The sequence below is a fragment of the Haliotis rubra genome, unplaced genomic scaffold (genome assembly GCF_003918875.1).
Source record: "Haliotis rubra isolate DU_JTF1 unplaced genomic scaffold, ASM391887v1 Scf101, whole genome shotgun sequence".
Lineage (NCBI taxonomy): Eukaryota > Metazoa > Mollusca > Gastropoda > Lepetellida > Haliotidae > Haliotis > Haliotis rubra.
In genome coordinates, this window is record NW_025764904.1 from 1,126,553 (window position 1) to 1,154,051 (window position 27,499).

Here is a 27,499-nt window from a genome sequence, read left to right on the forward strand (position 1 = left end):
CAGGAAACGGAGGACGTTGCTACAGAGCGGGTGACTGCAGCAGAGTAGGTCAGATTTGATGGAGTCTGAGTTGATGGAGTCAACAGTTTCTTTGCCTCAAGGTATGAAATATTGTTTTGGCATTTGATTTTCAATATCTGTGATTCCCGTTGATACACGGGACAGGACCTTGATGAGGCAGAATGAGGACCATTACAGTTGGCGCACTTATATTCTTGCTCACAGTCAGAACCATCATGTCGATCACCACAACGATGGCAGACTGAGGAGTTGCGACAGGATTGCGAGCCATGCCCGAAATGTTGACATTTAAAACAACGGAGTGGATTTGGGACATACACATCCACTCCGATGTTGAAATAACCAGCTTTGATAGACTTTGGTAGAGATGATCGGTCAAAAGTCAGTAGATACGTGTTAGTTTTCACAATAATGCCTTCTTTCTTAATCGTGAAACGTTTCACTGCAGATACACCTTGATCTGCCAACTCTGAAGCAATATCCTCCTCTGACATATCAGCGAGACAACGTGCTCTGTCTCGGATAATGCCACGACAAGAGTTTAGCGTCCTGTGCGCAGATACAGCAACCTCTATGTTTGCAAATGTCTTGATCGACAACAGATTGACAGATTGCTGCTTCCGTGCACACTCGACAAGAAGCGAGCCACTACGGAGACGGGTAACATTTGTAACTTCTCCACAAATTCCGGAGATGGCCTTTGAAATTGCAAAGGGATTAAGTTTAAGTGGAAGAAAGTCCGAAGCCTCAATAACAAGAAATCTAGCCCATAAGTCACTTTTAGAAGTCACATGTCCAGTAGAGAGATCTAATTCCTCTAAGCGTCTCTTTTTTTCATTTCTAGTAGAACCAGATAGTGGAAGTGCCATGATGAAAGGAAAAATATTCAGCACCCCTGCCCCCCACCCACCACGGAGTGTCAACAAGGACAGTGTCAAATAGCACCGAATATCCAAGATGCCGACACCAGGGATACAGGGGTGTTATACTCCAGAGAAAACAACACAAATAGCTGCATTTGTCTACCAATTACATGCCCGACTGGTTCGGCCCAAGACAAGAAATTAGAGACATGCATCATTTGGCGGTCATTATCACCAGATTGACCCATGAGCCACCGCCTTCTGGCATAGGACTCTAGGCAAATTTCAATAAAACATTTTAATGATGACATTCATTTTAATGAATCACAATACAGTTGAAATTGCACAATTTCAAAAGGAATGTTTCCATGCGCAGGGCATGACGTGACCAGCCGATTGGTTGAACCGGGCCAGTTCAACCACCCGTCTAGGTGAAGTACGGGTCGAAGTGGTGTATTGGGCAACCCGCTGTTCCTGGGTGAAGAATCCCGTCCTCCACCGACACAGGGGGCAACCCACGGCAAACGGGTTGGTGGACCATATATTGGGTCCAAAGTTCGAAGGGCGCTTAGCGTTACCCAGCACCCACCACGAGGAGGTGGCCCTTCACGGGTGCCACTAATGAAAAGACTCGGCCAATAATTATTGTTTGACATCCCCGTGAATATCAGTAAGAATCGACCCAGTACTGAAATACCCAACATATATTGAAAAGTTACGCACAGTAAGAACTACATTAAGAATGTTGTGGCCACGTGGAAATGTTGTGTTTCCTACGCATTTCCTTCCAAGGTTAGGATGACCTCGACTTTTCTCGAACTGCTGTGTGATCATTGATTGTGATTCATTCCTTTGACGTTGAGAACGTGCAGTCTGACAGACATGAATATATGACTCTTGAAAAGACTTTGTCCCTTTTGCCAACTGAACATTATAGTTATTGTCATTATAATCATACTCATGCGTCACAAAGGTAATGTCAATTTTCCATTACATTATCACAACAATGTAAATATCTTTATGCTTTGGTGAACAGTAGAGTGAAGCTACATGCCACTTCTAAGGGTGCACGCTATCTAGAACCTATTCCGTTTACAAAGAACAGTACATCTGCTTCCTGCATGGGCACTAGCTGGGTTTACATCCTATCACTTTACACCCATCCCAGGTTTAACAATCCAGTCATAAATTCAAATAACATATAAGCTGCAGTTAAAAACACGTAGTAGGTTTAAATTGACTATAATTTTATTGGGACTTACGTACCCTCTAAGGAGGATAATAATTTTACAGTATTTTAACCCCCTTCGAGGATACTGCCACTAACAATATCAGTTGTTAATTTAAACTACTAATCATACAACATATATCTATTTATACAACTGTAATCAACATTTCTCTAACAATTCAATGTCAACAAAAGAAAAGTCAATGATTAAATCATAATTAACAGTAGTAAAATGGTCCTTAACTGTTTTCGGCGTTTATGTTGTAATGTCATTTATAGTTAAACTATTTTAGATTTAATTACTAGTTTTAAATTTATATCTGTGATAATCTAGATTTTTTACTGTCCTTCGTTGACATGATTTTAATATTTACTTTCAATTGCTTTAAATCTATGATTTGATTTAGTCACGATATGGTGGAAGTATTGCCGGTGTGACTTAAAATATTAACTCACTCACTCGGTATGTTACCTGCAGCTGCCTTAACGAATGCCACTGTACCACAATAGTCGCTCATAGAATCAACCACTGGAGTCTTTGCGAAAAATAGATTACTTATATAGAGAAGAACAATAGAAAGAAGGAAAACATTTGAGGAATATCCATTTGGATGAGTGAGTGAGTTACAATTTAGAGTCACATCAGTACCATACAATGGAACCATAAAATATATCATCATATTAACATTACAATATAAAAACAGGCTATAGATCACCAGCAGCTAAAAGGAGATCACCATACTAGGGGCCATGGATACTTGGGGTACCTCTACCTGCATGGGCCCTAGGTGGTTTTACATCATCCCTTCAGTCACAGTGAGTGAGTTTAGCCAAAACGTACAATGACAAGTATGGTGCGCACAGAAATACCTCGAAATATGTCGAACTTATTTACGTTTACTTCAAACCACACACACACACACACCATCCCCCCACCAACACACATACATCCCTAGAGGGTATAGCCACTAAGAATCTAAGTTATCTATAAGCTGTATCACTTGCGTGAATGGAACAAGAGGCAATTATTCATTGCGGTTCTGTGATCAAGGGAAAACCTGGTTTCCTTTTTATGAACGTATTATCTCAATCGTATTAATGCATACAAACCTTGACCTTGTTGTAGTCGTCCTTGTTCCCATGTGAACTGTAAAACGTCGTTTAGTGATCTTCGGACTAGTCACGATTTCTATAACCCCAAACTCCTTCCTGATTTGAATTTGAACGTTTAGCACTTTACCTTTACACGACATCTTAGTCAAGGAGGAGGCAGCTGAAGAAATTGAAATCGTAGCCTCCCCAGTACTGATTTTGTTTGACACTATTTTCAGTTAGTATGATGTCTTGGGCTCATGAAATGGCCTGTAATACTCTCAGATTGTGGTAACAGTTTTTTTGTTACAGGCCATTATATGTGGGTCTGCGAGCATTTTCGTCACATTTGGTTTGCTGCCCAACAACACCTGAAAGTTAATCATGGATACTTTTACTACTATCAATCTGGTCACTTGCATTTTGACTTTTGTGTATTGCTAAAGGATGTAGATATTATTTGACATATTTTTGTTTTAAAAAAAAATCAAAATGGCCACCATTTTGTTTTGTCGTGTTTTGCCTTGTCAGTGCTTTAATTTACATAAAAATGAACACCCAATGTTTCCATTTCCATCCCAAGTTGGTATTTTTTATGTTGTTTGACACTTGTATCTCATAGAATGATGGCTTGGGCACAAAACAAGAAATTTTGTATAGTACTATATCTTGGTAATATAATGTTCTACAGCTTATTCTTTGAGACGGGGGTATTTTAGCAATTCTCCGGCTTTTCATTGGAAATGTGTGGGTGGTAGTGATGTATTTATCGAAAGTTAACATTAGTTTTGTAACTAAAACAAGTTGTTTTTGTTTCCTCTTTACTTCTAGAGTGATGGCATGTTATTAGAAATTGTTACATATTACCCAAAATTCAAAATGGCCGCCAACATGGCCGCCATTGTAGTTTTACTACATATACATCGTGGAGAACTAAATATGTACTGATATAAAAACCCTTTTGAGATTCTCCTCCTGGACTATCTCTCTTTGTATACAGTTTGCCTGTGTACTACCAGCACATAGACAAAACTTAACATAAAATAGCAGAAGACATTCGCCCAGTGTATCTTTAATTAACTGAAGTTTGAAATTGGCACTTCACAAATTTGTCATCTTAGTGTTTTATTTCCAGTAGCATCTATTTGTAGTACCATTCATGACATTATAGTATTACAGAAATGTCTTAGGCCATCTATCTTAGAAGAGGAACATGTTCTGTTCCTTCTGTGTCGGTGCTGTAGCGAAAGCAGAAAATAGTCCACACACGTCACCCAGCACAAGTGGATCTCGATTCCGCAAGCTTTCTTTATGAACTTGATAAGGAGCATGAGAACAAGGTGCACCCGTGTCTTGGACGCGCGAGGAGGGTACACAAGATATCGAATGACCGAGTGGTTCATGTTTGTCATTTTCATTTTGGGGGGTGTTCTATATACCTGATGTTTGCTAGTGCCCACGTTTGTCAACATATTAAACATTATGATGACACTCTTAGTTCTATTATTTCAGAGAAACGTTTTTTACATGTGCTATAAATCAGTTGACCCCTTATTAACGACGCCTAGTATATATCCAATATTGTTTATGTGGTTTATAACGAATTTCTTATATACATGGCATTGTCACTGTAAGTGCCGTCAAAATGAGACAGAATATAACATGCCGCCCTATGTATATGGGTGAAATAATACATATCCATGAATTCAAATTTTTAATACATCTCATGAGCTCCAGACGTTTGAACTATACACAAAGAACTTCATAGAGCACCCCCTGACATATCTCATGATTGAACGAGCCCCGATCTTAACCCTTTGGAGGATATCTGGGATATGATTGGTCGTCATGTGCAACAAAGCGATTCCCCCTTTACATAACCTGGCCCAATTGGAAGCTACTTTACACAAGGAATGGCATAGGCTGCCCCGTCAGAGCATCAGGGGACTGACAAGGGGTATGAGGAGGAGTGTGCTGGCTGTCATACAGTAAAATGGCGGTTACACTTGACTTTGAATCGTGTAAGACACGCAAAATGACATTTTGAATGTTCACATTCACCTATAAATTCAACATTAATCATTCCAGGGTTACACTTGTACAGACATGGTATTGTATGGAAATCAGTGTTTGGGGTTTTTTTTAGAATGAGCAATTAACATAAAAAAATCAACATGGATTCTAATCATGTTCGTGTTTTTTTTATGAGTCAAGGGATGCTACAGGTCAGACAAAGTCATGTTTTTCCATAGTGGTCACCACGAGAAGTTTAATGTGCGTGTTGCAAACCTATCATTGCAAAAATACAGGGGTTGCTTAATTAACTTTTTGTTTATATATTCGACATATTTGATATTACTGAGAGTGTTTTTGTACAGTGTAACCTGATTTCAAACCCCAGTGCTGAGTAAACGTTTCTCATAACCAAGGAGACGGATATATTAGATTTACGCCAAAACTACGAATCAGGCGGATATATTCGATTTACGCGACAATTACGATTCAGGCGGATATATTCGATTTACGATACAACCACGATTCAGATGGGAGTTATTCGGTTTACTCCACAACTAGTATGCATCGCATCATTTTATATTTTTTGTTGGGGGTAGGGATTGGGTAGGGATTTCAAAAAGGTTTTGTTATGGACGTGATGACGACCTTTCCAGTTATGTTTTCGGGTACACAATTGACTTGACGTTGTGTGAGTTTCTTGTGGGGCAGGGTGACCTCGACTTTTCTTGAACAGCTGTGTGATCATTGTTTGTTGTTAACTTTCTGAAACGTTGGCAATGTGCAGTCTGGCAGATATATATTGTGATTATTGAAAAGATTCTGTCGCTTTTGTTAACTGTTATACATTGGAGAAACAGCCATGTGGTATAAACTGCAATACATATTTCATTGCCTTTTAATGTCTTTATGCAAATCAATAATGTAGCATAAACAATCTTTCACGAACAAAAGAGTCACGATAAAAGTTTATTTTTAGGTGTGCACTATATCTGCATCTGATTTTGCTGTTTGCGTAGATATAGCAGGTGAGAAAAGTTGAGGAGAGTCCGTTTTCATGAAAGTCAGGTTTGTCCGACAACCTGTAGATAATGTGGTTGCCCTGAGGGTTGCTTCTGTCGTTGTCCTGGTAATGGAAGCATAGCTTTCTGTATGTTCTGAGCTTTCGACCAGTTTCGGGAATATTAATGTTTTATGTGAACTTAATTTCATTGATTATCATGCGATGTTTCAAAACAGGAATGTTTAGAGTAAGATGATCCCCCGGCCCGGTGCTATTGGTGCATTACTGTCATAATCTTTTGTTGCATGTGTCTTTCGCCACAGTGAGCACACACAACAGACAGTGTACAAGTATTGACGGGATGGCCGAACTTTTGGCATTTGAATCACGCAAGGGGATTCGGAATGTCACGTGTCAACATCGATGTTACAGTAGCCTGCCTTAAGTATTTTAGCCACATTCTCTATCTGTGATAATCTAGTTATTTGACTGTCCTTCGTGGACAAATTTTAATAATCTAATTGCATTAATTATTTATTTATACCTTTTTTAAGGCAATGAAATATAAAACCGGGCTGGAGATCACCAGCAATTGATTGCAGGTCACAATACTAGGGACCATGGTGATTTACAGTACTTTTGCTACCTTCCACCCGCGAAGAGCAACCTCCTCGTGGTGAGTGCTGGGTAACGCTGATAACTCTTCTCCCGTGTTGACCCAGGGCAGAATATATCCTCAGCACCCCATTGGTGGTTGTTAAAGGTAACCACTGTTTTGTATCCCTTGTGATGAGAGATTCACGGTCAAGTATGTCCTGACTGATTATTGATTTTTCAGACCATACTAGGGACCATGGGGACTTACAGTACATTTGCTTCCTGCATGAACCCGAGACATTGGGAAGTTAAGTACCTGGTATTTGCTATGTATATCATAACGTGCTTTGACAAACAAGACCAAGACTGTTCCTGTTGTGACGTACTCCCACCTATTTTACACTTTTTCATGTAGTAGTCTTTTTTCTCTTTTACTAACGATCCTTAATTATGTATGACATGAGATATTGGAGCAGACTGCAGTGTGGTGTATGTACTGTATTGTAATGTAACATATTTTCAGGGACTGTGATATTTAAGTTGAATCTGATGATTGTTTAAGGACTAATTAGCAGTCGTGAAGCTATTCGCGACTATTGCTCACAAAGACATAATGGTTCTATAATTTGTTTTAGTAAAGTAAAGATTGGTGTCCTGTTGGCTTGCAGAGTGCTCACTTTATAGGTGAAATGTCTCACAAGAATATCCTCAGCACTTCACTTAATCATGGCTATATTTTGATAATGTTGGTACTGTAAGCTGACAACATATTTAAATGATATTGAATAAGTGCTTGATTTTATCGACTGTGAAAGAACTGGCATGATGCTTTACTATAGCGCGAGTGTGACACATTGTCCCAAACAATTGCTTATGTTCAAACAATCTCATTTGAATGAAACATGGGGTATGAGGTTTGCATGTGACGTTTGACCTTCTTGTTCTAAATCATCCTTGTAGATTTGACTGATAAAGTTAAGACATAATTAATATTTTTCCAGAAATCTGATGGACTCCAAATGAAAACATATGCTTATACCGGTTATATCCCAAAACGTCCACATCCCAATACCACCACCTCACCCCATTTTAGGTAATAGGATAGCTCAGGAAGTGCACTGGACTAAAACAACAGGTAATGATAGATCACCTGACTCAGCACAGTAGAGATTTAAGTAGAGAAGAGAGCATTTAGTTAATAAATCTGAAACATATATCATATAACTTCGTGCATATTTCATATAGGCAAAAAATGTTAAGTTTTGTATTCTTGTTTTACCTTGAAATGTTGTTGATTACGTTCATAGTATTCCGAATATACAAAACATAAATTCTGCGAAGTTAACATATATTTAATATACATGTATATTAAAATTTGTAGTTTTACAAAATAACATGGCTAATGAGTTTTGAAAGTTTAAACTTAATTTTATTGCTTAAAAGGGGCCAACAAGCCAAATAATTCCTTTCAATTTTGATTTGCAAATATCAAGTAACATGTAGCAAAATATTCAAAATGAGAATGTGAATTGTATTATGCTCACTTGGAGCTTGCACTACCAAATCCAGGCATAAACACATAAATCAATTATAAATAAGGAAATTGATAATGTTATGGTATGGACATTGGCATTAATGGTAGTGAAACAATAACGGTAGTGACATTTTTAGTAGTAGCCAGTTTTATATGTATACTTTAAAAGAGGATTTAATGAAATTTGTCAGTCAGATATATTAGAAAGTTTGAAGAATATGTAATAGGCAAAAGACTGCATGTTACGGGAGGACACTGTGGCGGTATATAATGTCAACACCGTAACAGCCCTATCACAGCCGTGTTCTTCTACGTCAAACTCTTCATAACAGTACAGAGTGACAGGGTTATGACTGTCAAATGTGAAATCTTGGACACTATAGGACATAAGTTCTATATAAATGTTTTACATAGACTGTCATATGTAACCAGAAAAGATATATATTTTTGTTAATAACCCTGCGCTAATAAAATATATGATTTATTACTAAGTGAGTGTTTGTATTCACTACTGATTTATGGGTTAAACCATTACAGACTGGGGTAATTAGTATGCTAAAGTGTGTGCAGTCAACCAGAAATGCTGTTGTTATAAGCTGTGGAAGTTTTGGGATGTGGAAGTTTTGGGAGGATACCGCTTATACCACATGTTATATTCAACTGATTCATGTACACAAACGAGGACGCTCAAGGTATAAACTAATGAAAAGACTTGGCCAATAATTATTGTTTGACATCCGCGTGAATATCAGTAAGAATCGACCCAGTACTGAAATACCCAACATATATTGAAAAGTTACGCACAGTAAGAACTACATTAAGAATGTTGTGGCCACGTGGAAATGTTGTGTTTCCTACGCATTTCCTTCCAAGGTAAGCGTGACCTCGACTTTCCTCGAACTGCTGTGTGATCATTGATTGTGATTCATTCCTTTGACGTTGAGAACGTGCAGTCTGGCAGACATGAATATATGACTCTTGAAAAGACTTTGTCCCTTTTGCCAACTGAACATTATAGTTATTGTCATTATAATCATACTCATGCGTCACAAAGGTAATGTCAATTTTCCATTACATTATCACAACAATGTAAATATCTTTATGCTTTGGTGAACAGTAGAGTGAAGCTACATGCCACTTCTAAGGGTGCACGCTATCTGGAACCAATTCTGTTTACAAAGAACTTACAGTACATCTGCTGCCTGCATGGACTCTAGCTGGGTTTACACCATCCCAGGTTTAACAATCCAGTCATAAATTAAATTAACACATATGCTGCAGTTAATAAAAGCGTAGTAGGTTTAAATTGACTATAATTGTTTTGGGACTTACGTACCCTCTAAGGAGGATAATAATTTTACAGTATTTTTAACCCCTTCGATGATACTGCCACTAACAATATCAATTGTTAATTTAAACCACTAATCATAAAACATATATCTATTAATACAACTGTAATCAACATTTCTCTAACAATTCAATGTCAACAAAAGAAAAGTCAATGATTAAATCATAATTAACAATAGTATAAAGGTCCTTAACTGTTTTTCGGCGTTTTTTATATTGTAATGTCATTTATAGTTAAACTATTTTAGATTTAATTACTAGTTTTAAATTTATATCTGTGACGATCTAGATTTTTTACTGTCCTTCGTTGACATGATTTTAATATTTACTTTCAATTGCTATATATCTATGATTTGATTTAGTCACGATATGGTAGGAGTATTGCCGATGTGACTTAAAATATTAACTCACTCACTCGGTATGTTACCTGCAGCTGCCTGCACGAATGCCATTGTACCACAATAGTCGCTCATAGCATCACCCACTGGAGTCTTTGCGAAAAATAGATTACTTATATAGGGAAGAACAATAGAAAGAAGGAAAATATTTGAGGAATATCCATTTGGATGAGTGAGTGAGTTACAATTTAGAGTCACATCGGTACCATACAATGAAACCATAAAATATATCATCATATTAACATTACAATATAAAAACAGGCTATAGATCACCAGCAGCTAAAAGGAGATCACCATACAAGGGGCCATGGTGACTTGGGGTACCTCTGCTACCTGCATGGACCCTAGCTGGTTTTACATCATCCCTTAAGTCACAGTGAGTGAGTTTAGCCAAACCTTACAATGACAAGTATACTGCGTCTAAAAGTATGGTGCGCATAGAAATACCTCGAAATATGTCGAACTTATTTACGTTACTTCAAACCACACACACACAATCCCCCCCCCCCCCACACACACACACACACACACACACACACATACACATACATCCCTAGAGGGTATAGCCACTACGAATCTAAGTTATCTATAAGCTCTATCACTTGCGTGAATGGAACAAGAAGCAATTGTTCATTGCGGTTCTGTGATCAAGGGAAAACCTGGTTTCCTTGTTATGAACGTATTATCTCAATCGTATTAATGCATACAAACCTTGACCTTGTCGTAGTTGTCCTTGTTCCCTTGTGAACTGTAAAACGTCGTTTAGTGATCTTGGGACTAGTCACAATTTCTATAACCCCAAACTCCTTCCTGATTTGAATTTGAACGTTTGACACTTTACCTTTACACCACCTCTTTGTATACAGTTTGCCTATGTACTACCAGCACATAGACAAAACCTAACATAAAATAGCAGAAGACATTCTCTCAGTGTATCCTTAATTAACTGAAGTTTGAAATTGGCACTTCACAAATTTGTCATCTTAGTGTTTTATTTCCAGTAGCATCTATTTGTAGTACCATTCATGGCATTATAGTATTACAGAAATGTATTAAGCCATCTATCTTAGAAGAGGAACATGTTCTGTTTCATTCTGTGTCGGTGCTGTAGCGAAAGCAGAAAATAGTCCACACACGTCACCCAGCACAAGTGGATCTCGATTCCGCAAGCTTTCTTTATGAACTTGATAAGGAGCATGAGAACAAGGTGCATGTTTGTCATTTTCATTTTTTATTTTTTTTTGGGGGGGGGGTGTTCTATACAACTGATGTTTGCTAGTGCCCACGTTTGTCAACATATTAAACATTATGATGACACTCTTAGTTCTATTATCTCAGAGAAACGTTTTTTACATGTGCTATAAATCAGTTGACCCCTTATTAATGACCCCTAGTATATATCCAATATTGTTTATGTGGTTTATAACGAATTTCTTATAAACATGGCATTGTCACTGTAAGTGCCGTCAAAATGAGACAGAATATAACATGCCGCCCTATGTATATGGGTGAAATAATACATATCCATGAATTCAAATTTTTAATATATCTCATGAGCTCCAGACGTTTGAAATATACACAAAGAACTTCATAGAGCACCCCCTGAGATATCTCATGATTGAACGAGCCCCGATCTTAACCCTTTGGAGGATATCTGGGATATGATTGGTCGTCATGTGCAACAAAGGGATTCTCCTCTACATAACCTGGCCCAACTGGAAGCTGCTTTACACAAGGAATGGCATAGGCTGCCCCGTCAGACGATCAGGGGGCTGACACGGGATAGGAGGAGTGTGCGGGCTGTCATACAGTAAATTGACGGTTACACTTGACCTTGAATCGTGGAAGACACGCAAAATGACATTTTGAATGTTCACATTCACCTATAAATTCAACATTAATCATTCCAGGGTTACACTTGTACAGACATGGTTTTGTAGGGAAATCAGTGTGTTTTTTTGGTTTTAAAATGAGCAATTAACATAATAAAATCAACATGGATTCCAATTATATTCGTGTTTTTTTATGAGTCAAGGGATGATACAGGTCAGACAAAGTCATGTTTTTCCATAGTGGTCACCACGAGAGTGAGTGAGTTTAGTTTTACGCCGCACTCAGCAATATCCCAGCTATATGGCAGCGGTCTGTAAATAATCGAGTCTCTGGACCGGACAATCCAGTGATCAACAGCATGAACATCGATATGCGCATATGGGAACCAATGACATGTGTCAACCAAGTCAGCGAAACTGACCACCCGATCCCGTTAGTCGCCTCTTACGACAGGCATAGTCGCCTTTTATGGCAAGCACACGATTTGCTGAAGACCTATTCTACCCCGGATCTTCACGGGTCCACCACGAGAAGTTTAATGTGCGTGTTGCAAACCTATCCTTGCAAAAATACATGGGGAGCTTAATTAACTGTTTTGTTTATATATTCGACATATTTGATATTACTGAGAGTGTTTTTGTACAGTGTAACCTGATTTCAAACCCCAGTGCTGAATAAATTTCTCATAACCAAAGCAGACGGATATATTCGATTTACTCCAAAACTACGATTCAGGCGGATATATTATATTTACGCCACAACTACGATTCAGACGGATATATTTGATTTACGCGACAATTACGATTCAGGCGGATGAATTCGATTTACGCCACAACTACGATTCAGATGGGAGTTATTCGGTTTACTCCACAACTAGTATGCATCGCATCATTTTATATTTTTGTTGGGGGTAGGGATTGGGTAGGGATTTCAAAAAGGTTTTGTTATGGACGTGATGACGACCTTTCCAGTTACGTTTTCGGGTACACAATTGACTTGACGTTGTGTGAGTTTCTTGTGTGTCAGACTGGTGGGGCAGCGTGACCTCGACTTTTCTTGAACAGCTGCGTGATCATTGTTTGTTTTTTACTTGCTGAAACGTTGGCAATGTGCAGTCTGGCCGATATATATTATGATTATTGAAAAGATTCTGTCGCTTTTGTTAATTGTTATACATTGGAGAAACAGCCGTGTGGTATAAACTGCAATACATATTTCATCGCCTTTTAATGACGTTATGCCATTTAACAATGTAGCATAAACAATCTTTCACGAACAAAAGAGTCACGATATAAGTTTATTTTTAGGTGTGCACTATATCTGCATCTGATTCTGCTGTTTGCGCAGATATAGCAGGTGAGAAAAGTTGAGGAGAATCCGTTTTCATGAAAGTCAGGTTTGTCTGACAACCTGTAGATAATTTGGTTTACCCTCAGGGTTGCTTCTGTCGTTGTCCTGGTAATGGAAGCATAGCTTTCTGTATGTTCTGGGCTTTCGACCAGTTTCTGGAAAATTAATGTTTTGTGTGAACTTAATTTCATTGATTATCATGCGATGTTTCCAAACAGGAATGCTTAGAGTAAGATGATCCCCCGGCCCGGTGCTGTTGGTGCATTACTGTCATAATCTTTTGTTGCATGTGTCTTTTCACCACAGTGAGCACACACAACAGACAGTGTACAAGTATTGACGGGATGGCCGAACATTTGGCATTTGAATCACGCAAGAGGATTCGGAATGTCACGTGTCAACAGTAGCCTGCCTTAAGCGAGTGAGCGAGTTGAGATTTCTGTCACCTCAGCACTATTTTAGCCACATTCTCTATCTGTGATAATCTAGTTATTTGACTGTCCTTTGTCGACAAATTTTAATAATCTAATTGCGTTAATTATTTATTTATACCTTTTTTAAGGCAATGGAATATAAAGCCGGGCTGGAGATCACCAGCAATTGATGGCAGGTCACACACAATACTAGGGACCATGGGGATTTACAGTACTTTTGCTACCTTGCACCCATGAAGAGCAACCTCCTCGTGGTGAGTGCTGGTTAACGCTAATAACTCTTCTCCCGTGTTGACCCAGGGCAGAATAGATCCTCAACACCCAGTTGGTGGTTATTCAAGGTAACCACTGTTTTGTATCCCTTGTGATGAGAGAATCACGGTGAAGCATGTCCTGACTGACTATTGATTTTTCAGACAGACAGACAGACAGTTTTTATTTAGTAGTTAAGGCCCAGTGGCCCAAAGTACAATTGGTCGAAATTGATTTCGTCTATTGATTTTTCCATCACAAGTGATAAATATTTCAGTGTCAAAACACTTAAGGATCTTTTTTATAATGTTAATTATCATGTAATATTTTTTTTAAGGAAATATAATTAATAGATATATTTTAACAATATCGTTTGTAAAAAGATAAATGGTATTTTATAGTTATGTTTTTCATATTAAAGATGAAAATGCAGCAGAGAGGGTTCGGGTGACCTTGGCACAGTCAGGCTGGTAAGGCTTGTCATTAGCTCAGGGCCCTTGCCCCCTCTACAAACAGCCCAGACAGCGAATACATGAAACACTGCCTTGTCGGACCCACCAAGAACTTTCCGGAGAATATGAAGGCTCCCCAACACTGCAGCCTTCTGCGTTACCCAGAGTGTCAGAAGGGCTGTGCTCCCGGTGGAGAACCCGGGCACTCTCCTGATCTGCGCCAAGAGATCAGGAGGTACCAAACCAAGGGCACTGAGGACAATGGGGATCCTGATGACAGTGTACTTGGGATGCAAGCGAGTCATTTCAGTGGCGAGGTCCGCATATTTATCATTCTTTTCCTGAATCTTGCCAATCACGTTGCTATCAAAAGGGACAGAAAATTCAATGATATAAATAAATTCATTGGCTTTATCCAAAAGGACAAGATCAGGTTTGTTTGCTGGAATTCTTCTCAGGCTGTATATGAGCCTATTCCAGAGAAGTTTAAAGCTGTCATTGTCCATGGCGCCCTGGACATGCTCAGGGTCGTACCATGGATGGACCTCAGAGTCAAAGCCAAAGGCATGGCGAAGACGATAGTAGAAGCAACGAGCCATGCCACCATGTCGCATAAGGTATGCTCTTTGTGCCAAGGAAGGGCATCCACTGACAAGGTGTTGGACAGTCTCTGTAAATTCATTACACTGTCGGCATGCCATGTTAATATCTTACTTAAGAATCACATTTTGGCGATTATGAGTGGGAAGTGACTGGTCCTGAGCAGCAAAATGGAAGCCCTCAGTTTCACATTTGAGACCAGCCGACTTCATCAAGGCGAAGGAGTCGGTGGGATTGCTATTCTGTTCCACACACTGCATGTACACACGATGCAATGGCGTCTCAGAATGCTTCTCCACAAAAAAAACGATTCTGGGCAGACTCGGTGAAAGACTACACCTGGTTTATTCACATCGCTGTACCGTCCAGCAGTACATTGCCATAAAAAAATCAACCTCAAATTTCAGATTCTGCCCAACAACCTTGGCTTGCTTAAGGTCGCTGTGGAATCCCTTGCTTTCATCATGAGTCTTGACATGCATCACCAGAGGATCATCCGATAAAAAAATATGTGCCAAAGTACTCCCAGATTGTATCACCTATTTCAGCACGGCTCAATAATAGAATTCTATCATGAAGAGCCTCCACATTAATCAAACCCCGACCTCCAGAATTGATTGGCATATATAAACGGTTAAGAGAGGAACGAGGGTGGTGGGCTCTGTTATCAGACATAATCCTTCTGGTCAGGTGGTCAAGACTCTGGATGTCAATCAACTACTCCAAAGGAATAGGAAAGGACTGGCACAGCACAACTATTGGTGGCTTGTTTCGAGCATTTGTGTACTGGGTTGTGTACTGTACACTAGGGGTTGTGACAACACGGAAAGAGTCTGCACACAAAGTTGACTCCAAGCTTTTTACACCGGGTCACAGGCGGGCTCGATCCCGGCACCTCAACCTCGCTGGATCACTAGCTTGGCGCCTTAGACAGTTCGTCCACCGCGCCCCCATTTTATAATGGTAGTTTAGATTATAAGCTGATATTGTTAGTGTCCTCAAAGGGGGTTAAAGTATCATAAAATTATTGTGATAATCTGGGAGGTTACGTAAGTCCCAAATTAGTATAGTATTTTTGTGATTATACATTATGGCTAAAGTTTCCTACAATAGCCAGCTGCGAAAGGGATGGTGTATGTCCAACTACAGTCTGTTGACTAGAAAGTGTCCCCATGAAGGGCTAAATATATCAGTTTAGAAAGGTAGTTAATAAATATTACGAGGTAAGATGTTCATGAATAAGCTATACCCAAACACCTTTTCAGCTATTAGAAATTGTCATGCATCACAGAAAACGTTGTTTAAGAAACTATCATCATTATAAACATGATTGTTGACAGATGGCGCAGAGGGGCGCACGGCAGCAACGGGAATAGGGTGCATCTGATGCACGGGCATTTCGTAATAACTCCTGTGTGCTGATGATGAAATGAAGTCCACTGTACAGGCACAAAAATTGATAATTAAAGTGTATGATTTCTTTCGCGCTGAGGCGGAAAGGGGGAGGCCGTTTGATGCCATCGATAGGTATAAGAAAAGTGCCTCAAGGCAATGAGAGTTTCTACACGGGCATTAAATCATATAATACAGATAGGAGAGAGCTTGGCGACACAATGCATGTAGGGGGAATGTCAAAAGCATCAAAGGTTAATATATTAGTCAACTTCCAGACGAACCAGGTCAGACAGGCAATCACTAAACTGTACTCAGAAAACATATATATGTCATTAAAAGTATTACAGAAACACCTTGAAAACCAAAACAATTTGTCAGTAACGAAATACACACTATGGCGACTCGGGTATAGGTACAAAAAATAGCATGAGAGAACAGGAGAGTATTGTACGAACGATCTGATAGAGAAATCATTTCTTCAGGACTATCCAGAAAAACCGTGATGCGGGGTATCAGCCGGTGTATCTTGACGAGACTTGGGTAAATGCATCTCATGCCGCCAGCCGTCAATGGGTACCCGATGGGACTAAGGGATCACGGAGGAAACTGCCGCTGTGGAAGGGGGGAAAGATTGATTATTCTCCATGCTGGATGCACCAGCCAGGGCTTCCTACCTGGTTGTGTCTGGTGTTCAGAGCCAAGACCAAAGACAAAAGGGACTACCATACAGAGATGAATGGAGACGTTTTCTTCGAGTGGGTTCAAAATAAGTTAGTTGCAGCTTTGCCAAATGGATCTTTAATGGTCATGGACAATGCGCCATACCACAGCGTGGAGGATTGCTTGGATTAACAAATTGAACATTCCGTATCCGTCAAAAGCGACGAAGCCCCAACTGTACGAAATCATCAAAACTAACAAACAAGACCCCGTATACAAAGTAGACACCTACATTAAGAGTAAAGGTCATGGAATATTGCGGCTAACGCCATATCATTATGACCTAAATCCAATTGAGATGATATGGGGTATTCTTATAGGTGACGTTGCAAGATCAAATACCCCGTCAAAATTACGTGACGTTGTGGACTTGGTGAACGACTCGCTGGGTAAAATTGAAGCAGGTTACTGGTCTTGTGATGGTCTCCAACAGGCAACTGTCGCACCGCTTGTTGTTTCCATCAGCTCTGACTATGATGCCACTGATGACGAAGTCACAGATCATTCAGAATAGATTTTGAGACGCTCCCCTTCCTGTCTAATCCCGTTGCTGCCATGCGCCCATCCGCGCCAACTGTCAACAATCATGTTTATAATGATGATAATTTTAACAACTTTTTGTGAGATGCATGACAATTTCTAATAGCTTAAAATGTGTTTGGGTATGTCGACAGATATCATACTCTATTATTATCTGTTGTTAACATATTCCCAGTTTTAGTCACGATATTGCTGAAATATAGCCGATGTGACTATACCTTTTAACTTACTAACTCTGGTGGTTGAGGGCACTGGCTCCAGGATCAGCGTTATTTATACATTTTATTGCCTAGACTCCCATGCCAGAAGGCTTTGGTTCATAGGGGAAATTTGGTGATGTTGACCTCTGACTAACGTATGTCTCCAATTTCTTGTCAAGGGCTGAACCAGTCTCTCATTAAGTTGGTAGATTATGCAGTTATTCATGTCATATTCTATAGAGTAAACACCCATGTATCCGATGCAAATTGATACTGTCCTTGTTGACACTCCATGGTGGATGGGGGTCATGAGGGCTGAATCGCTTCCTATCATCACGGATCCAAAACAATCTGGTTCATATCGCAATGAAAAGAAGAGATGTTTGTAGTATGTAGATCCCTCTACTGTAACACACATGGACTTCCTTCCACTTAAACACAACCCATTTGCGATTGCTAAGGCTATCTGGAATTTGCAGAGACGTCAAGAATGTTACTCGTCTCCGTAGTGGCTTGATTCTTGTGGAGTGTGCACGGAGATAGCAATCTCTCAATATATTGTCAATCAAGACATTTGCCAATTTTGAGGTTGCGGTGTCTGTGCACAGAAAGTTAAGCTCTTGTCGTAGCATCATCCGAGAGAGAGAGCACGTTGTCTATCTGACATGTCAGAGGAGGACATTGCTGCAATGTTCAGGGTGTATCGGTAGTTAACGTTTCAATGTAAAAAGAGAGAATCATTGTGAAAACAAACACATATCTATTGACGTTTGTTCGTTCCCCTCTTCCGAAAGCATTCAAAGCATGTTATGTTAACATTGGGGTGGATGTGTTTGTCCCCAATAAACTTATATATGTTACAAATGTCAACATCTCAGCCACGGGTCAGAATCTGCCATATGTCACCGCTGTGGTGAACGCCATGATGGTTTCGCCTGCGAAAAGGATTACAAGTGCGCTAACTGTGATGGCGCACATCCAGCTTCGTCAAAATTGTGCCCTGTGTGGAAACAAGAATCTGCAATAATGAAACTAAAATTTGGAAACAACATATCGTTCCTGGGTGCCCCCAAAATGCTTACAAATCAGACTACGTCAAACATTAGCTATTCTGCTACAGCCACTCACTCTGTAGCAAAGTCCTCCATTTCATGTCAAACCGACTTGGGTTAAATCAGCAAAACCAACTTCAGCCCGTCAACCTACTCCCCGAGCCATTCAATCTACGTTTGGATCTCAGACAGAAATTCAGACTTATCAAAGATCTAAAACGTCTTCTTCACAACCAGACGTGGAAAGTTTGAAAACAATAGAAAGGGAAAAAGACTAAAAGACATAAAGTATCTCCTGTCCCTTCACCTGCAGAGGTATCTCTTGAAAACGTATTTGGATCTCTAGATAGAGAGGTTACACTGTCCCAAGGGAACCTCACTTTTAGACAGTACATCGATTATCATTCCTTTTCTCTTGTTCCACCTCTTGGGCACAGAATTAAGCCATTCATGTCTGCTGCCGGCATTGAGCTGGAAAATATAGCTCCTTCCCGTATTATTTCTTCTCCTCCTTGGCAACTGGTTAGGCCTGAAGTTGACCTAACTCTGACAAAGTTTAAGAAATCTGAAACTAATGAATTACAATATAAACAAGAATATAATCAACTAAAAAGTAAATATAATACACACAAATCCTTATTTACAGATGGGTCCAAGGACGGTGGCGTGGTGTCATGTGCCACTGTCATTGGATCCAGAACAATATCTTCTAGAATACCAGATAACAGCTCCATTTTTACAGCAGAAGCAAACGCCATATTAACGGCTCTTAAATATATTCAACGACATCCTAGACATAAACAGTACATAATCTTTTTCGATTCTCTTTCGTGTCTTCAGGCTATTAAAAATATTTCTTGTAAACATCCACTGTTATTAGAAATTATTGAATTGTACAATGAACTTGCCACTGGCCAATGCGACATCGTCTTTTGTTGGTTACCCAGTCACGTTGGCATTTCTGGGAACACAATGGCCGATCTTGCTGCCAAGGCAGCCCTCAACAAATCTGTGACACCACTTCTTATCCCATACTCTGATTATAAAGCCAGCATTAGAACATACATCCGTGATCTAATGCAGAAGAAGTGGGACACCCAAGTAGGTATTAATAAATTACATGCAATAAAACCCTACATTGGTTACACCTACTTGGGTTGTCAGTCCAGATTTGAAGAGGTCATTATGCGACGATGTCGCATTGGCCACACTAGATATACCCACCAATATTTACTGAAAGGCGAAGATCCTCCGTTTTGCATCCCTTGTGATGAAAGAATCACAGTCAAGCATGTCCTGCTTGACTGTGTTGAATATTCCATCACCAGGGATAAGTATTTTAATGTCAAAACATTGAAGGATCTTTTTTATAATGTTAATTATCATTTAATAGTTGAATTTTTAAAAGAATTAGATTTGTTGACTGATCTGTAAATAGCTAAATATTTTATTGTTGGTAGTTTATATTAGTAACTGAGATTGTTAGTGGCTGTTCCCTCAAAGGGGGTTGACGTAGCGTAGAATTATTGCCCTCCTGAGAGGGTACGTAAGTCCCAAAACCTTTCAAAGTCAATTTAAACTTGCCAGGGTTTTTAAACGTAGCATTTTTGTCATTTTAATTTTGGCTAACATTTCTTACGATCGCCAGCAGCTGAAGGGATGGTGTAAATCCAACTAGGGTCCATGCAGGTAGCAAAGGTACTGTAAGTCCCCATGGTCCCTAGTATGGTGATCTACCTTCAGTTGTTGGCGATCTATAGCCTATTTTTATATTGTGCTGTCCCCTATAGTTGAACTGTTTTAGATTTAATTACTAGTTTTACATGTATATCTGTGATACTCTAGTTGCTTTACTAGCCTTCGTCTGCAGGTGTTTTATAATATACATTTATTTCATTTCAATGTCAAATGTTCTCGTCACGATATGGCTGAAATATTGCCGATGTGACGTTAAATATTAACTCACTCACTCACTCCTCCAAGAGATAAAGCAACTGAAGGTGCTTCTATGCTGGTATGACAAGGTCTCATACATAGCCCTCTCTTAATACCAATCTTCAAACTGAAGCTGTTCGTCTGACCCTGCACATTGCATTACCACTTTGCTGCTTATATATCCCTCCTACTTCTGATATTCGACAGTCGGACCTTGAAAATCTATATGATCAGCTTCCAAAGCCATGCATGTTGTATATACCTCTCTTTGGTCGAACGGCACCGTTGTGGACCCGGGGGTATATTTGGTCCACCAACCCGTTTGCCGTGGGTTGCGCCCCTTTGTCGGTTGGAGGACGGGATTCTGGTGGTTGAGGGCAATAATCCTGGAACCGTGTTCCTTTTGCCCAACACACCACTTCGGCCCTTACTCACCTAGACGGGTGGTAGAACTGGCCCGGTTCTATCAATCGGCTGGTCACGCCATGCCCTGTGCATTGACAACATTCCTCAGAAATTATTGTACATTTTTGACAATGAATGTTATTCTTTGAAATGATTATACTATGTATGTTTGCCTACAGTCCTATGCCAGAAGGCGGTGGTTCATGGGACAATCTAGTGATGTTGACCTCCGAATGATTTATGTCTCACATTTCTTGTCATGGGCCGAACCAGTCTGGCATTGAATTGGTAGACAAATACAGCTATTCGTGCCATATTCTCTGGAGTATAATAATAATAATAATAATAAATATAGCTGCGAGCAGCGATGTAGGGCTCCTTGGCTTTACTTCTTTCGAGCCTTTTGAATCTCTCACATATCTCATGAATGTAGTAATAGTATTAGTTAATATGAATCATATCACTGCTAGTCGAATGCTCTTCGATTGGAAGTACTGGGAGGTCTTTAAGTATCGATAAACTCATCACAAAACCTATTTTCGTAGATTAAATAATATCACTTAGGTATCATGAATATCCAAACGGAAGAACCATTTGTTCAAACAGTCAGAGAAACAAAATTTGATTGCCTGAACTAAATAATTTGAAAGGTTCTCTGTGACTGACATTATGTGAATTTAAATGTACGTCACATGTAGCTGACAAGTCGGATTCACGGTCAGTAAACACAACTCATGTGTCATTTTACCAAAAGAATGACATTTTTATACTCTTTATCATGGTGCATTGTCTACTGATAGAGGTACCTGGCGAGTTGTGGTGCGGATTTTTTCTGCACTGTTGGTAGACACCATTTCCATCTAAATATCATATCCCTCACAAAAGATTGAAGTACAATGAAGATATAACACCTCTACTGGACTGTATTTTCATTTTGTGTAACGCTATGGGTTTTTCGCACATAACACATGTTTATGCTCTCATCATTATTAGAAAATGATCAGCAAACGTTTGAGATACATACTGCAAATTTTCATTGTGCTCTCTAGAGAACCAATAAAGTTAGCAACTATACAGTGCATTCGTCACCACTCGCCTCTTTCTGTAACCTCCAAGAAGACTCGTCCCCCACTCGATACTTGTTATGTGCGAAAATACGACAAACCAGTCAGAACGTGCGTAAATGAGCGCGGTGCTTTGATAAAAATAATCCCGAGTACTTAAATCGTTAATGGCATTATGTCATTGTTTAAACATCATGAAAATTATATATCGTCATATTGAAAGTACGAAGAACGTAGCTAAAAGGATTTTGCTGCCTATTATGAAGTTTTTAATAAGAATCATGCGATTGACGGCGAGAGATTCAAATACACGCACGTGCGTTTGTTGACATCACTGCTCCTATGGGTCCAACTGAGTGTATTTCTGACGATCTTTCGGGCTTGTTGTGGAGATTGTACGTGCGCTTCGACCAATTTTAGGAAATGTAATTATAATCGCTACGAGTTTCAAAACAATAATATCGTATTTGTATGTAACTAATAAACCTTAATCTTTAACATTGGGCTTATATTTCATAGCTCTGGGGATATTTTAGTCTGAGTGTTGTTTGGTCATTCATATTTTTTCAGCGAATTCATTTGAAATTTCACCAGGGGTCTGACAGCAAGGTTACAGAAATGTTCAGTTTGAGAAATATTTTAAAGTCATTTTTGAGTATCTGCTTCGGGATTTGATGTAGCTGAAATTTTGTCTTGCATATTCAATAATATGTTCATTTGTGATGATTAAACACTATTAAAAATTAACATAATTTGAAATATAAGGTGGACAGCTTGTAATATTTACATTATAAATCTGCTTTAACAAATATGTTTTTCTCCTTCTTTTAGTTTTATCAAAGAGGTTTAGTTCTTTAAACTAAATAAGTAAAAAACAACAACAACAAAAACCTAGCAATACAATGTACATGTGCTTCGGTGATATTAAGAAACTTTAGAATCAAACAGGGGTAGAGTTACTTTTTTTAAAGTAGTTCTGATGTTCATGCGCCAATATGAAATCCTTCCAGAGGGGCACGAGTCGCTATACGGCTTGTCCCGGAATAAAACGAGTTGGTCACGAATGTTTACAGTAAGGAAAATAGAATGTCCTTGTCCCTCTGATGTCTTTGAAAATACACTTAGACAGATTATTTGTTGTCTTTCAGTGGCATTTAGAAGTTGTACATTGATGTCCAAGATATTTTTTATGGATTAAACTTCTTTTTCTTCAGTATCGTTTTGCTTGTGTTTAACCCGCTCACGCTAGACAGCTTTCGTCATTGTCAATTGAAATTTACATCGTCTCCCATATCTGCACGTAGACCACGCTTTGCAGTAGTAGTCTCTTTATAGGAGATATCGTCCTTGCGCATTCCTTCAGACTGTCGCATGCTTTGCACGGGTAATGTGCCGTGCCGTAAATGTGTGAGAAACTTTTGAAACATTCGGCAATGTATCCCTGGGCCGTCGGTGATGTAAAGTACTGCCATATAGCTTGAATATTGCTGACTGCGGCGTAAAACTAAACTCAATCAGTCAGTCACACTCACGCTCACGCAAGTGAACTTGTGATTACACAGCAGTTAAGGTACTTCAGTAGTTTTTATCAGTATCCATTACACTGTTACACTCGGGCTGTTGCAACTGAATTTGTGAATCGAGAGCAGGTATATATACTGGAAATACACGTAACACCGCGATACAGGTCACCTATGAAGTTTTAAAATCCATGCAAACAGCACCGAATTGTTAGCAAAAGCGTATTACTCTTCGGGCATTGCAAAACCGGAGCCGATTTTACTAGCGCTTACTTCAGCTAGACCAGAGTTACCCCCCTTAGACCACAGCTAGAACTTTTACCCTGACGCGGAACGCTCAATCACTGACAATCTTTAAAAGCTGCCTAAAGACATACCCATTACAAAAGATTGAATTACATTGAAGGAATAGCACCTCTACTGCAGTGTATTTTAATTTTGTGTAGCGCTAGCTCTCGTCATTGTCAATTGCAATTGACATCGTCTCCCATATCTGCACGTGGACCACGCTTTGCGGTGGTAGTCTCTTTATAGGAGATATCGTCCTTGCGGTTTCCTTCAGACTGTCGCATGTTTTGCACGGGTAATCTGCCGTGTCGTAAATGTCTGAGAAACTTTCGACACATTCGGCAATGTATCCTTGGGCCGTCGGTGATATAAAGAAGTCCCTATTTTGTAAAATCTGTCCAAACTTTGGGTTCTTGAATGTAAGTATTATCTATGATGACTGGTACGTTGTTGGAAGCCTTTTTTGCGTAATGTTTGGCGTGGCGTGCCTGGAGTTGTAGGTGAGTTTGTTTGGTACTCTTTTTCTTTCATTTGGGGCTCGTCTCAAATAGTTTTTTTTTCTTTTGGCTCCCATACGTTGTATTCACACGGATAATGTTGAACGCCTTAGCGCTTGCAGTGACTTTTGACATTGGACCAAGAACAGTTAATGTTTAACAACCAAAGGCCACTTCAGAACAAGCGTTTAAACTGTTGTATGTGCTAAGTTTAGTTTGGCACAACATGGCAAAGAAGCCCGTGAAAGTTTTTTGAAGACAACTTTTGCCCAAAAGTAGCGTCCAATATGGCGGCCATCATATAAACATAGGCACATTTGGGCGATGCTACTGTGTAGGAACATGCATAGACACAAAGTATGCAACGTTTGAAAGCCGTAGCTCTTGTAGTTTCAGTGCAGCACATTTTGGGAGGAAAGTACTCAGCATTTTGCTTAAAAACATCAACAAAAACTTCAATCCAACATAGCGTCCAAACGGTGCATTTTAGCGACTTGAGCCGTCCAGGCGAAATTGTAGGCATTTTGATTGCGCATCTGCTCCAGAACTTTGGCAAACATTGGAGCATTTGTTTTGGAGATATTTGTATTTGCATTTGAAATTTTTTGAATTAATTTTGAATTATCTGCCCTTTGCTATCGGGCCTACAGCCTAGGGATTTTAAAGCGCGATATGTACCCCTCGGTGGGCATCTGGGTGAATTTTTTCAAGGCATTCTGTCCAGCGGTGCTCTCTGTAGGTCTGGTACAAAATACGGCGGAAAAATAAATAATAATAAAAACATTAACGATTACAATAGGTCTCCTGCCTAAAGGCAAAGGAGCCCTAATAATGTCCATTTGTATGGCGCCGTTTCCACACACTAGTGTATACCATCCCTGTATCCCTGGTGTCAGCATCTTGGATATCCGATGCTATTGGACACCGTCCTTGTTGACACTCCATGGTGGGTGGGGAGCAGGAATGGCGAAAAATTTTCCTTTCATCATGACTAGATCGTCCATCTGACACTATCTCAAACGTTGATTCCTTTGCTAGATTTCGAGTGATTGAGGCTACTGACTTTTGCCCATCAAACTGAACCCATTTGCCGTGTCAAAAGCTATCTATGGGATTTGTGGGGAGGTGAAAAATGTCACCCGTCTCCGTAGTGGTTCACTTCTGGTGGAGTGCGCACGGATTCAGCAATCTCTAACTCTTATGTCTGTCAAAACATTTGCCAACATTGCTCGCTGTCTGTATGATATGACTGAAGAGGACATTGCTACCGAGCTTGAAGATCAGGCGGTTACAGCGGTGAAACGTTTCACCATTAAAAAGGATGACATCGCAACTAAAACAAATACCTATCTCCTATCATTTGCCAGATCATCTCTACCACAGTCAATAAAGGCAGGCTATCTTAACATCGGGATGGATGTGTATGTCCCAAATCCACTCCGGTGTTATAAATGTCAACAGTTTGGTCATGGGACTTACTCATGCCATAATCCTGCAGTATGTTATCGCTGTGGAGATCATGACGTCACAGGCTGCGAGAATGATCCCAAGTGTCTCAACTGTTAGGAGGTCATGCCCTATATATCAAAGGGAATCGAAGATAATGAAAATAGAATGTGAAAAAAACGTTTCCTATTTTGAAGCCCAATAACTTTTCACCAGTCAATCTTCAACTCCATCAAACATCACATATTCCGCTGCAGTTACCCGCTCTGTATAGTAGCAATTTCCTCAGCTGCATGTCAGACTGACTTGACCTGGGTCAAACTATACCCAAGACCTCTGCAGTTCCACATATTCGTAAGCCATGGATTGATAATGAATGTAAACAGGCCAGAAAGAGCAAGAAGAAAGCTGAAAAATATTTTCGATGACACCCTACTGTCCATAATTTAAATAAAGTTAAAATTTTAAATGCAAAGGCTCGACGAACATTTAAACAGAATAAGCGTCAGAGGAAATGTTTCTAAAATAAATTCACGCACACCGATTTCAAAGGTGTGGAACATGATCCAAAGAATTAAGGGCAAGGGTTCCAAATCTGCTGTTCACCATCTGAGGGGTGGTGACAATATATTAACTAATAAAACCGACATTGCGAACAAACTTGGCGAAACTCTAGCCAAACATTCATCTTCATCAAATTATGTTCCTGAATTTCAGAAACACCAGAAACAACAGGAGAAGAAAAGAATTAACTTTAAATCAGACAATGGTGAAGACTATAACGAATTGTGTTCACTAAATTTTCCGACTTCATGGCACAATGTCATTGTAGTCCCTATACCAAAGCCTGGTCGGGATCACACCGATCCATCTAATTACAGACCCATATCTCTAACCAGCTGTGTCTGTAAAACCATGGAACGACTAGTAAATATGCTGTGTTTGAAATTAACGTCGGTCCTGAAAACCACTCGGCCCCACAGCTTTTGTTGTCTGCAGGTCCTTATGGCCGACAGCTTATTCATCCCCAATAACAAAGAGTATTAGTTCCATATTAAAAAAAAGGGCCCACACATTCCGACCAGGCCCCACAACTTTTTATGGCTCTGGGTCCTTAAGGCCTGTTTGTCGTCGATGCAATGATAGTGTGAAATACGCTGGAGAAAAAGTAATCTTACTGCACACACGCGAAGATACCACCAGGTCTCTAGTGACTCCACTGATAAAAGAATCGTCAGCACATTCATCTTAAATCACAATAAATTCCATGTTCAATTTTGAATGAGTGAGTGAGTTAAGATTTTCAGTCACATCCACATTTTAGCCATATCGGGACTATATCAAGTTATATATACTAACAATAATTATAGGTAAAGTATAAAATTATGTCAGCAAAGGACAGTAAAAGAACTAGATTAAC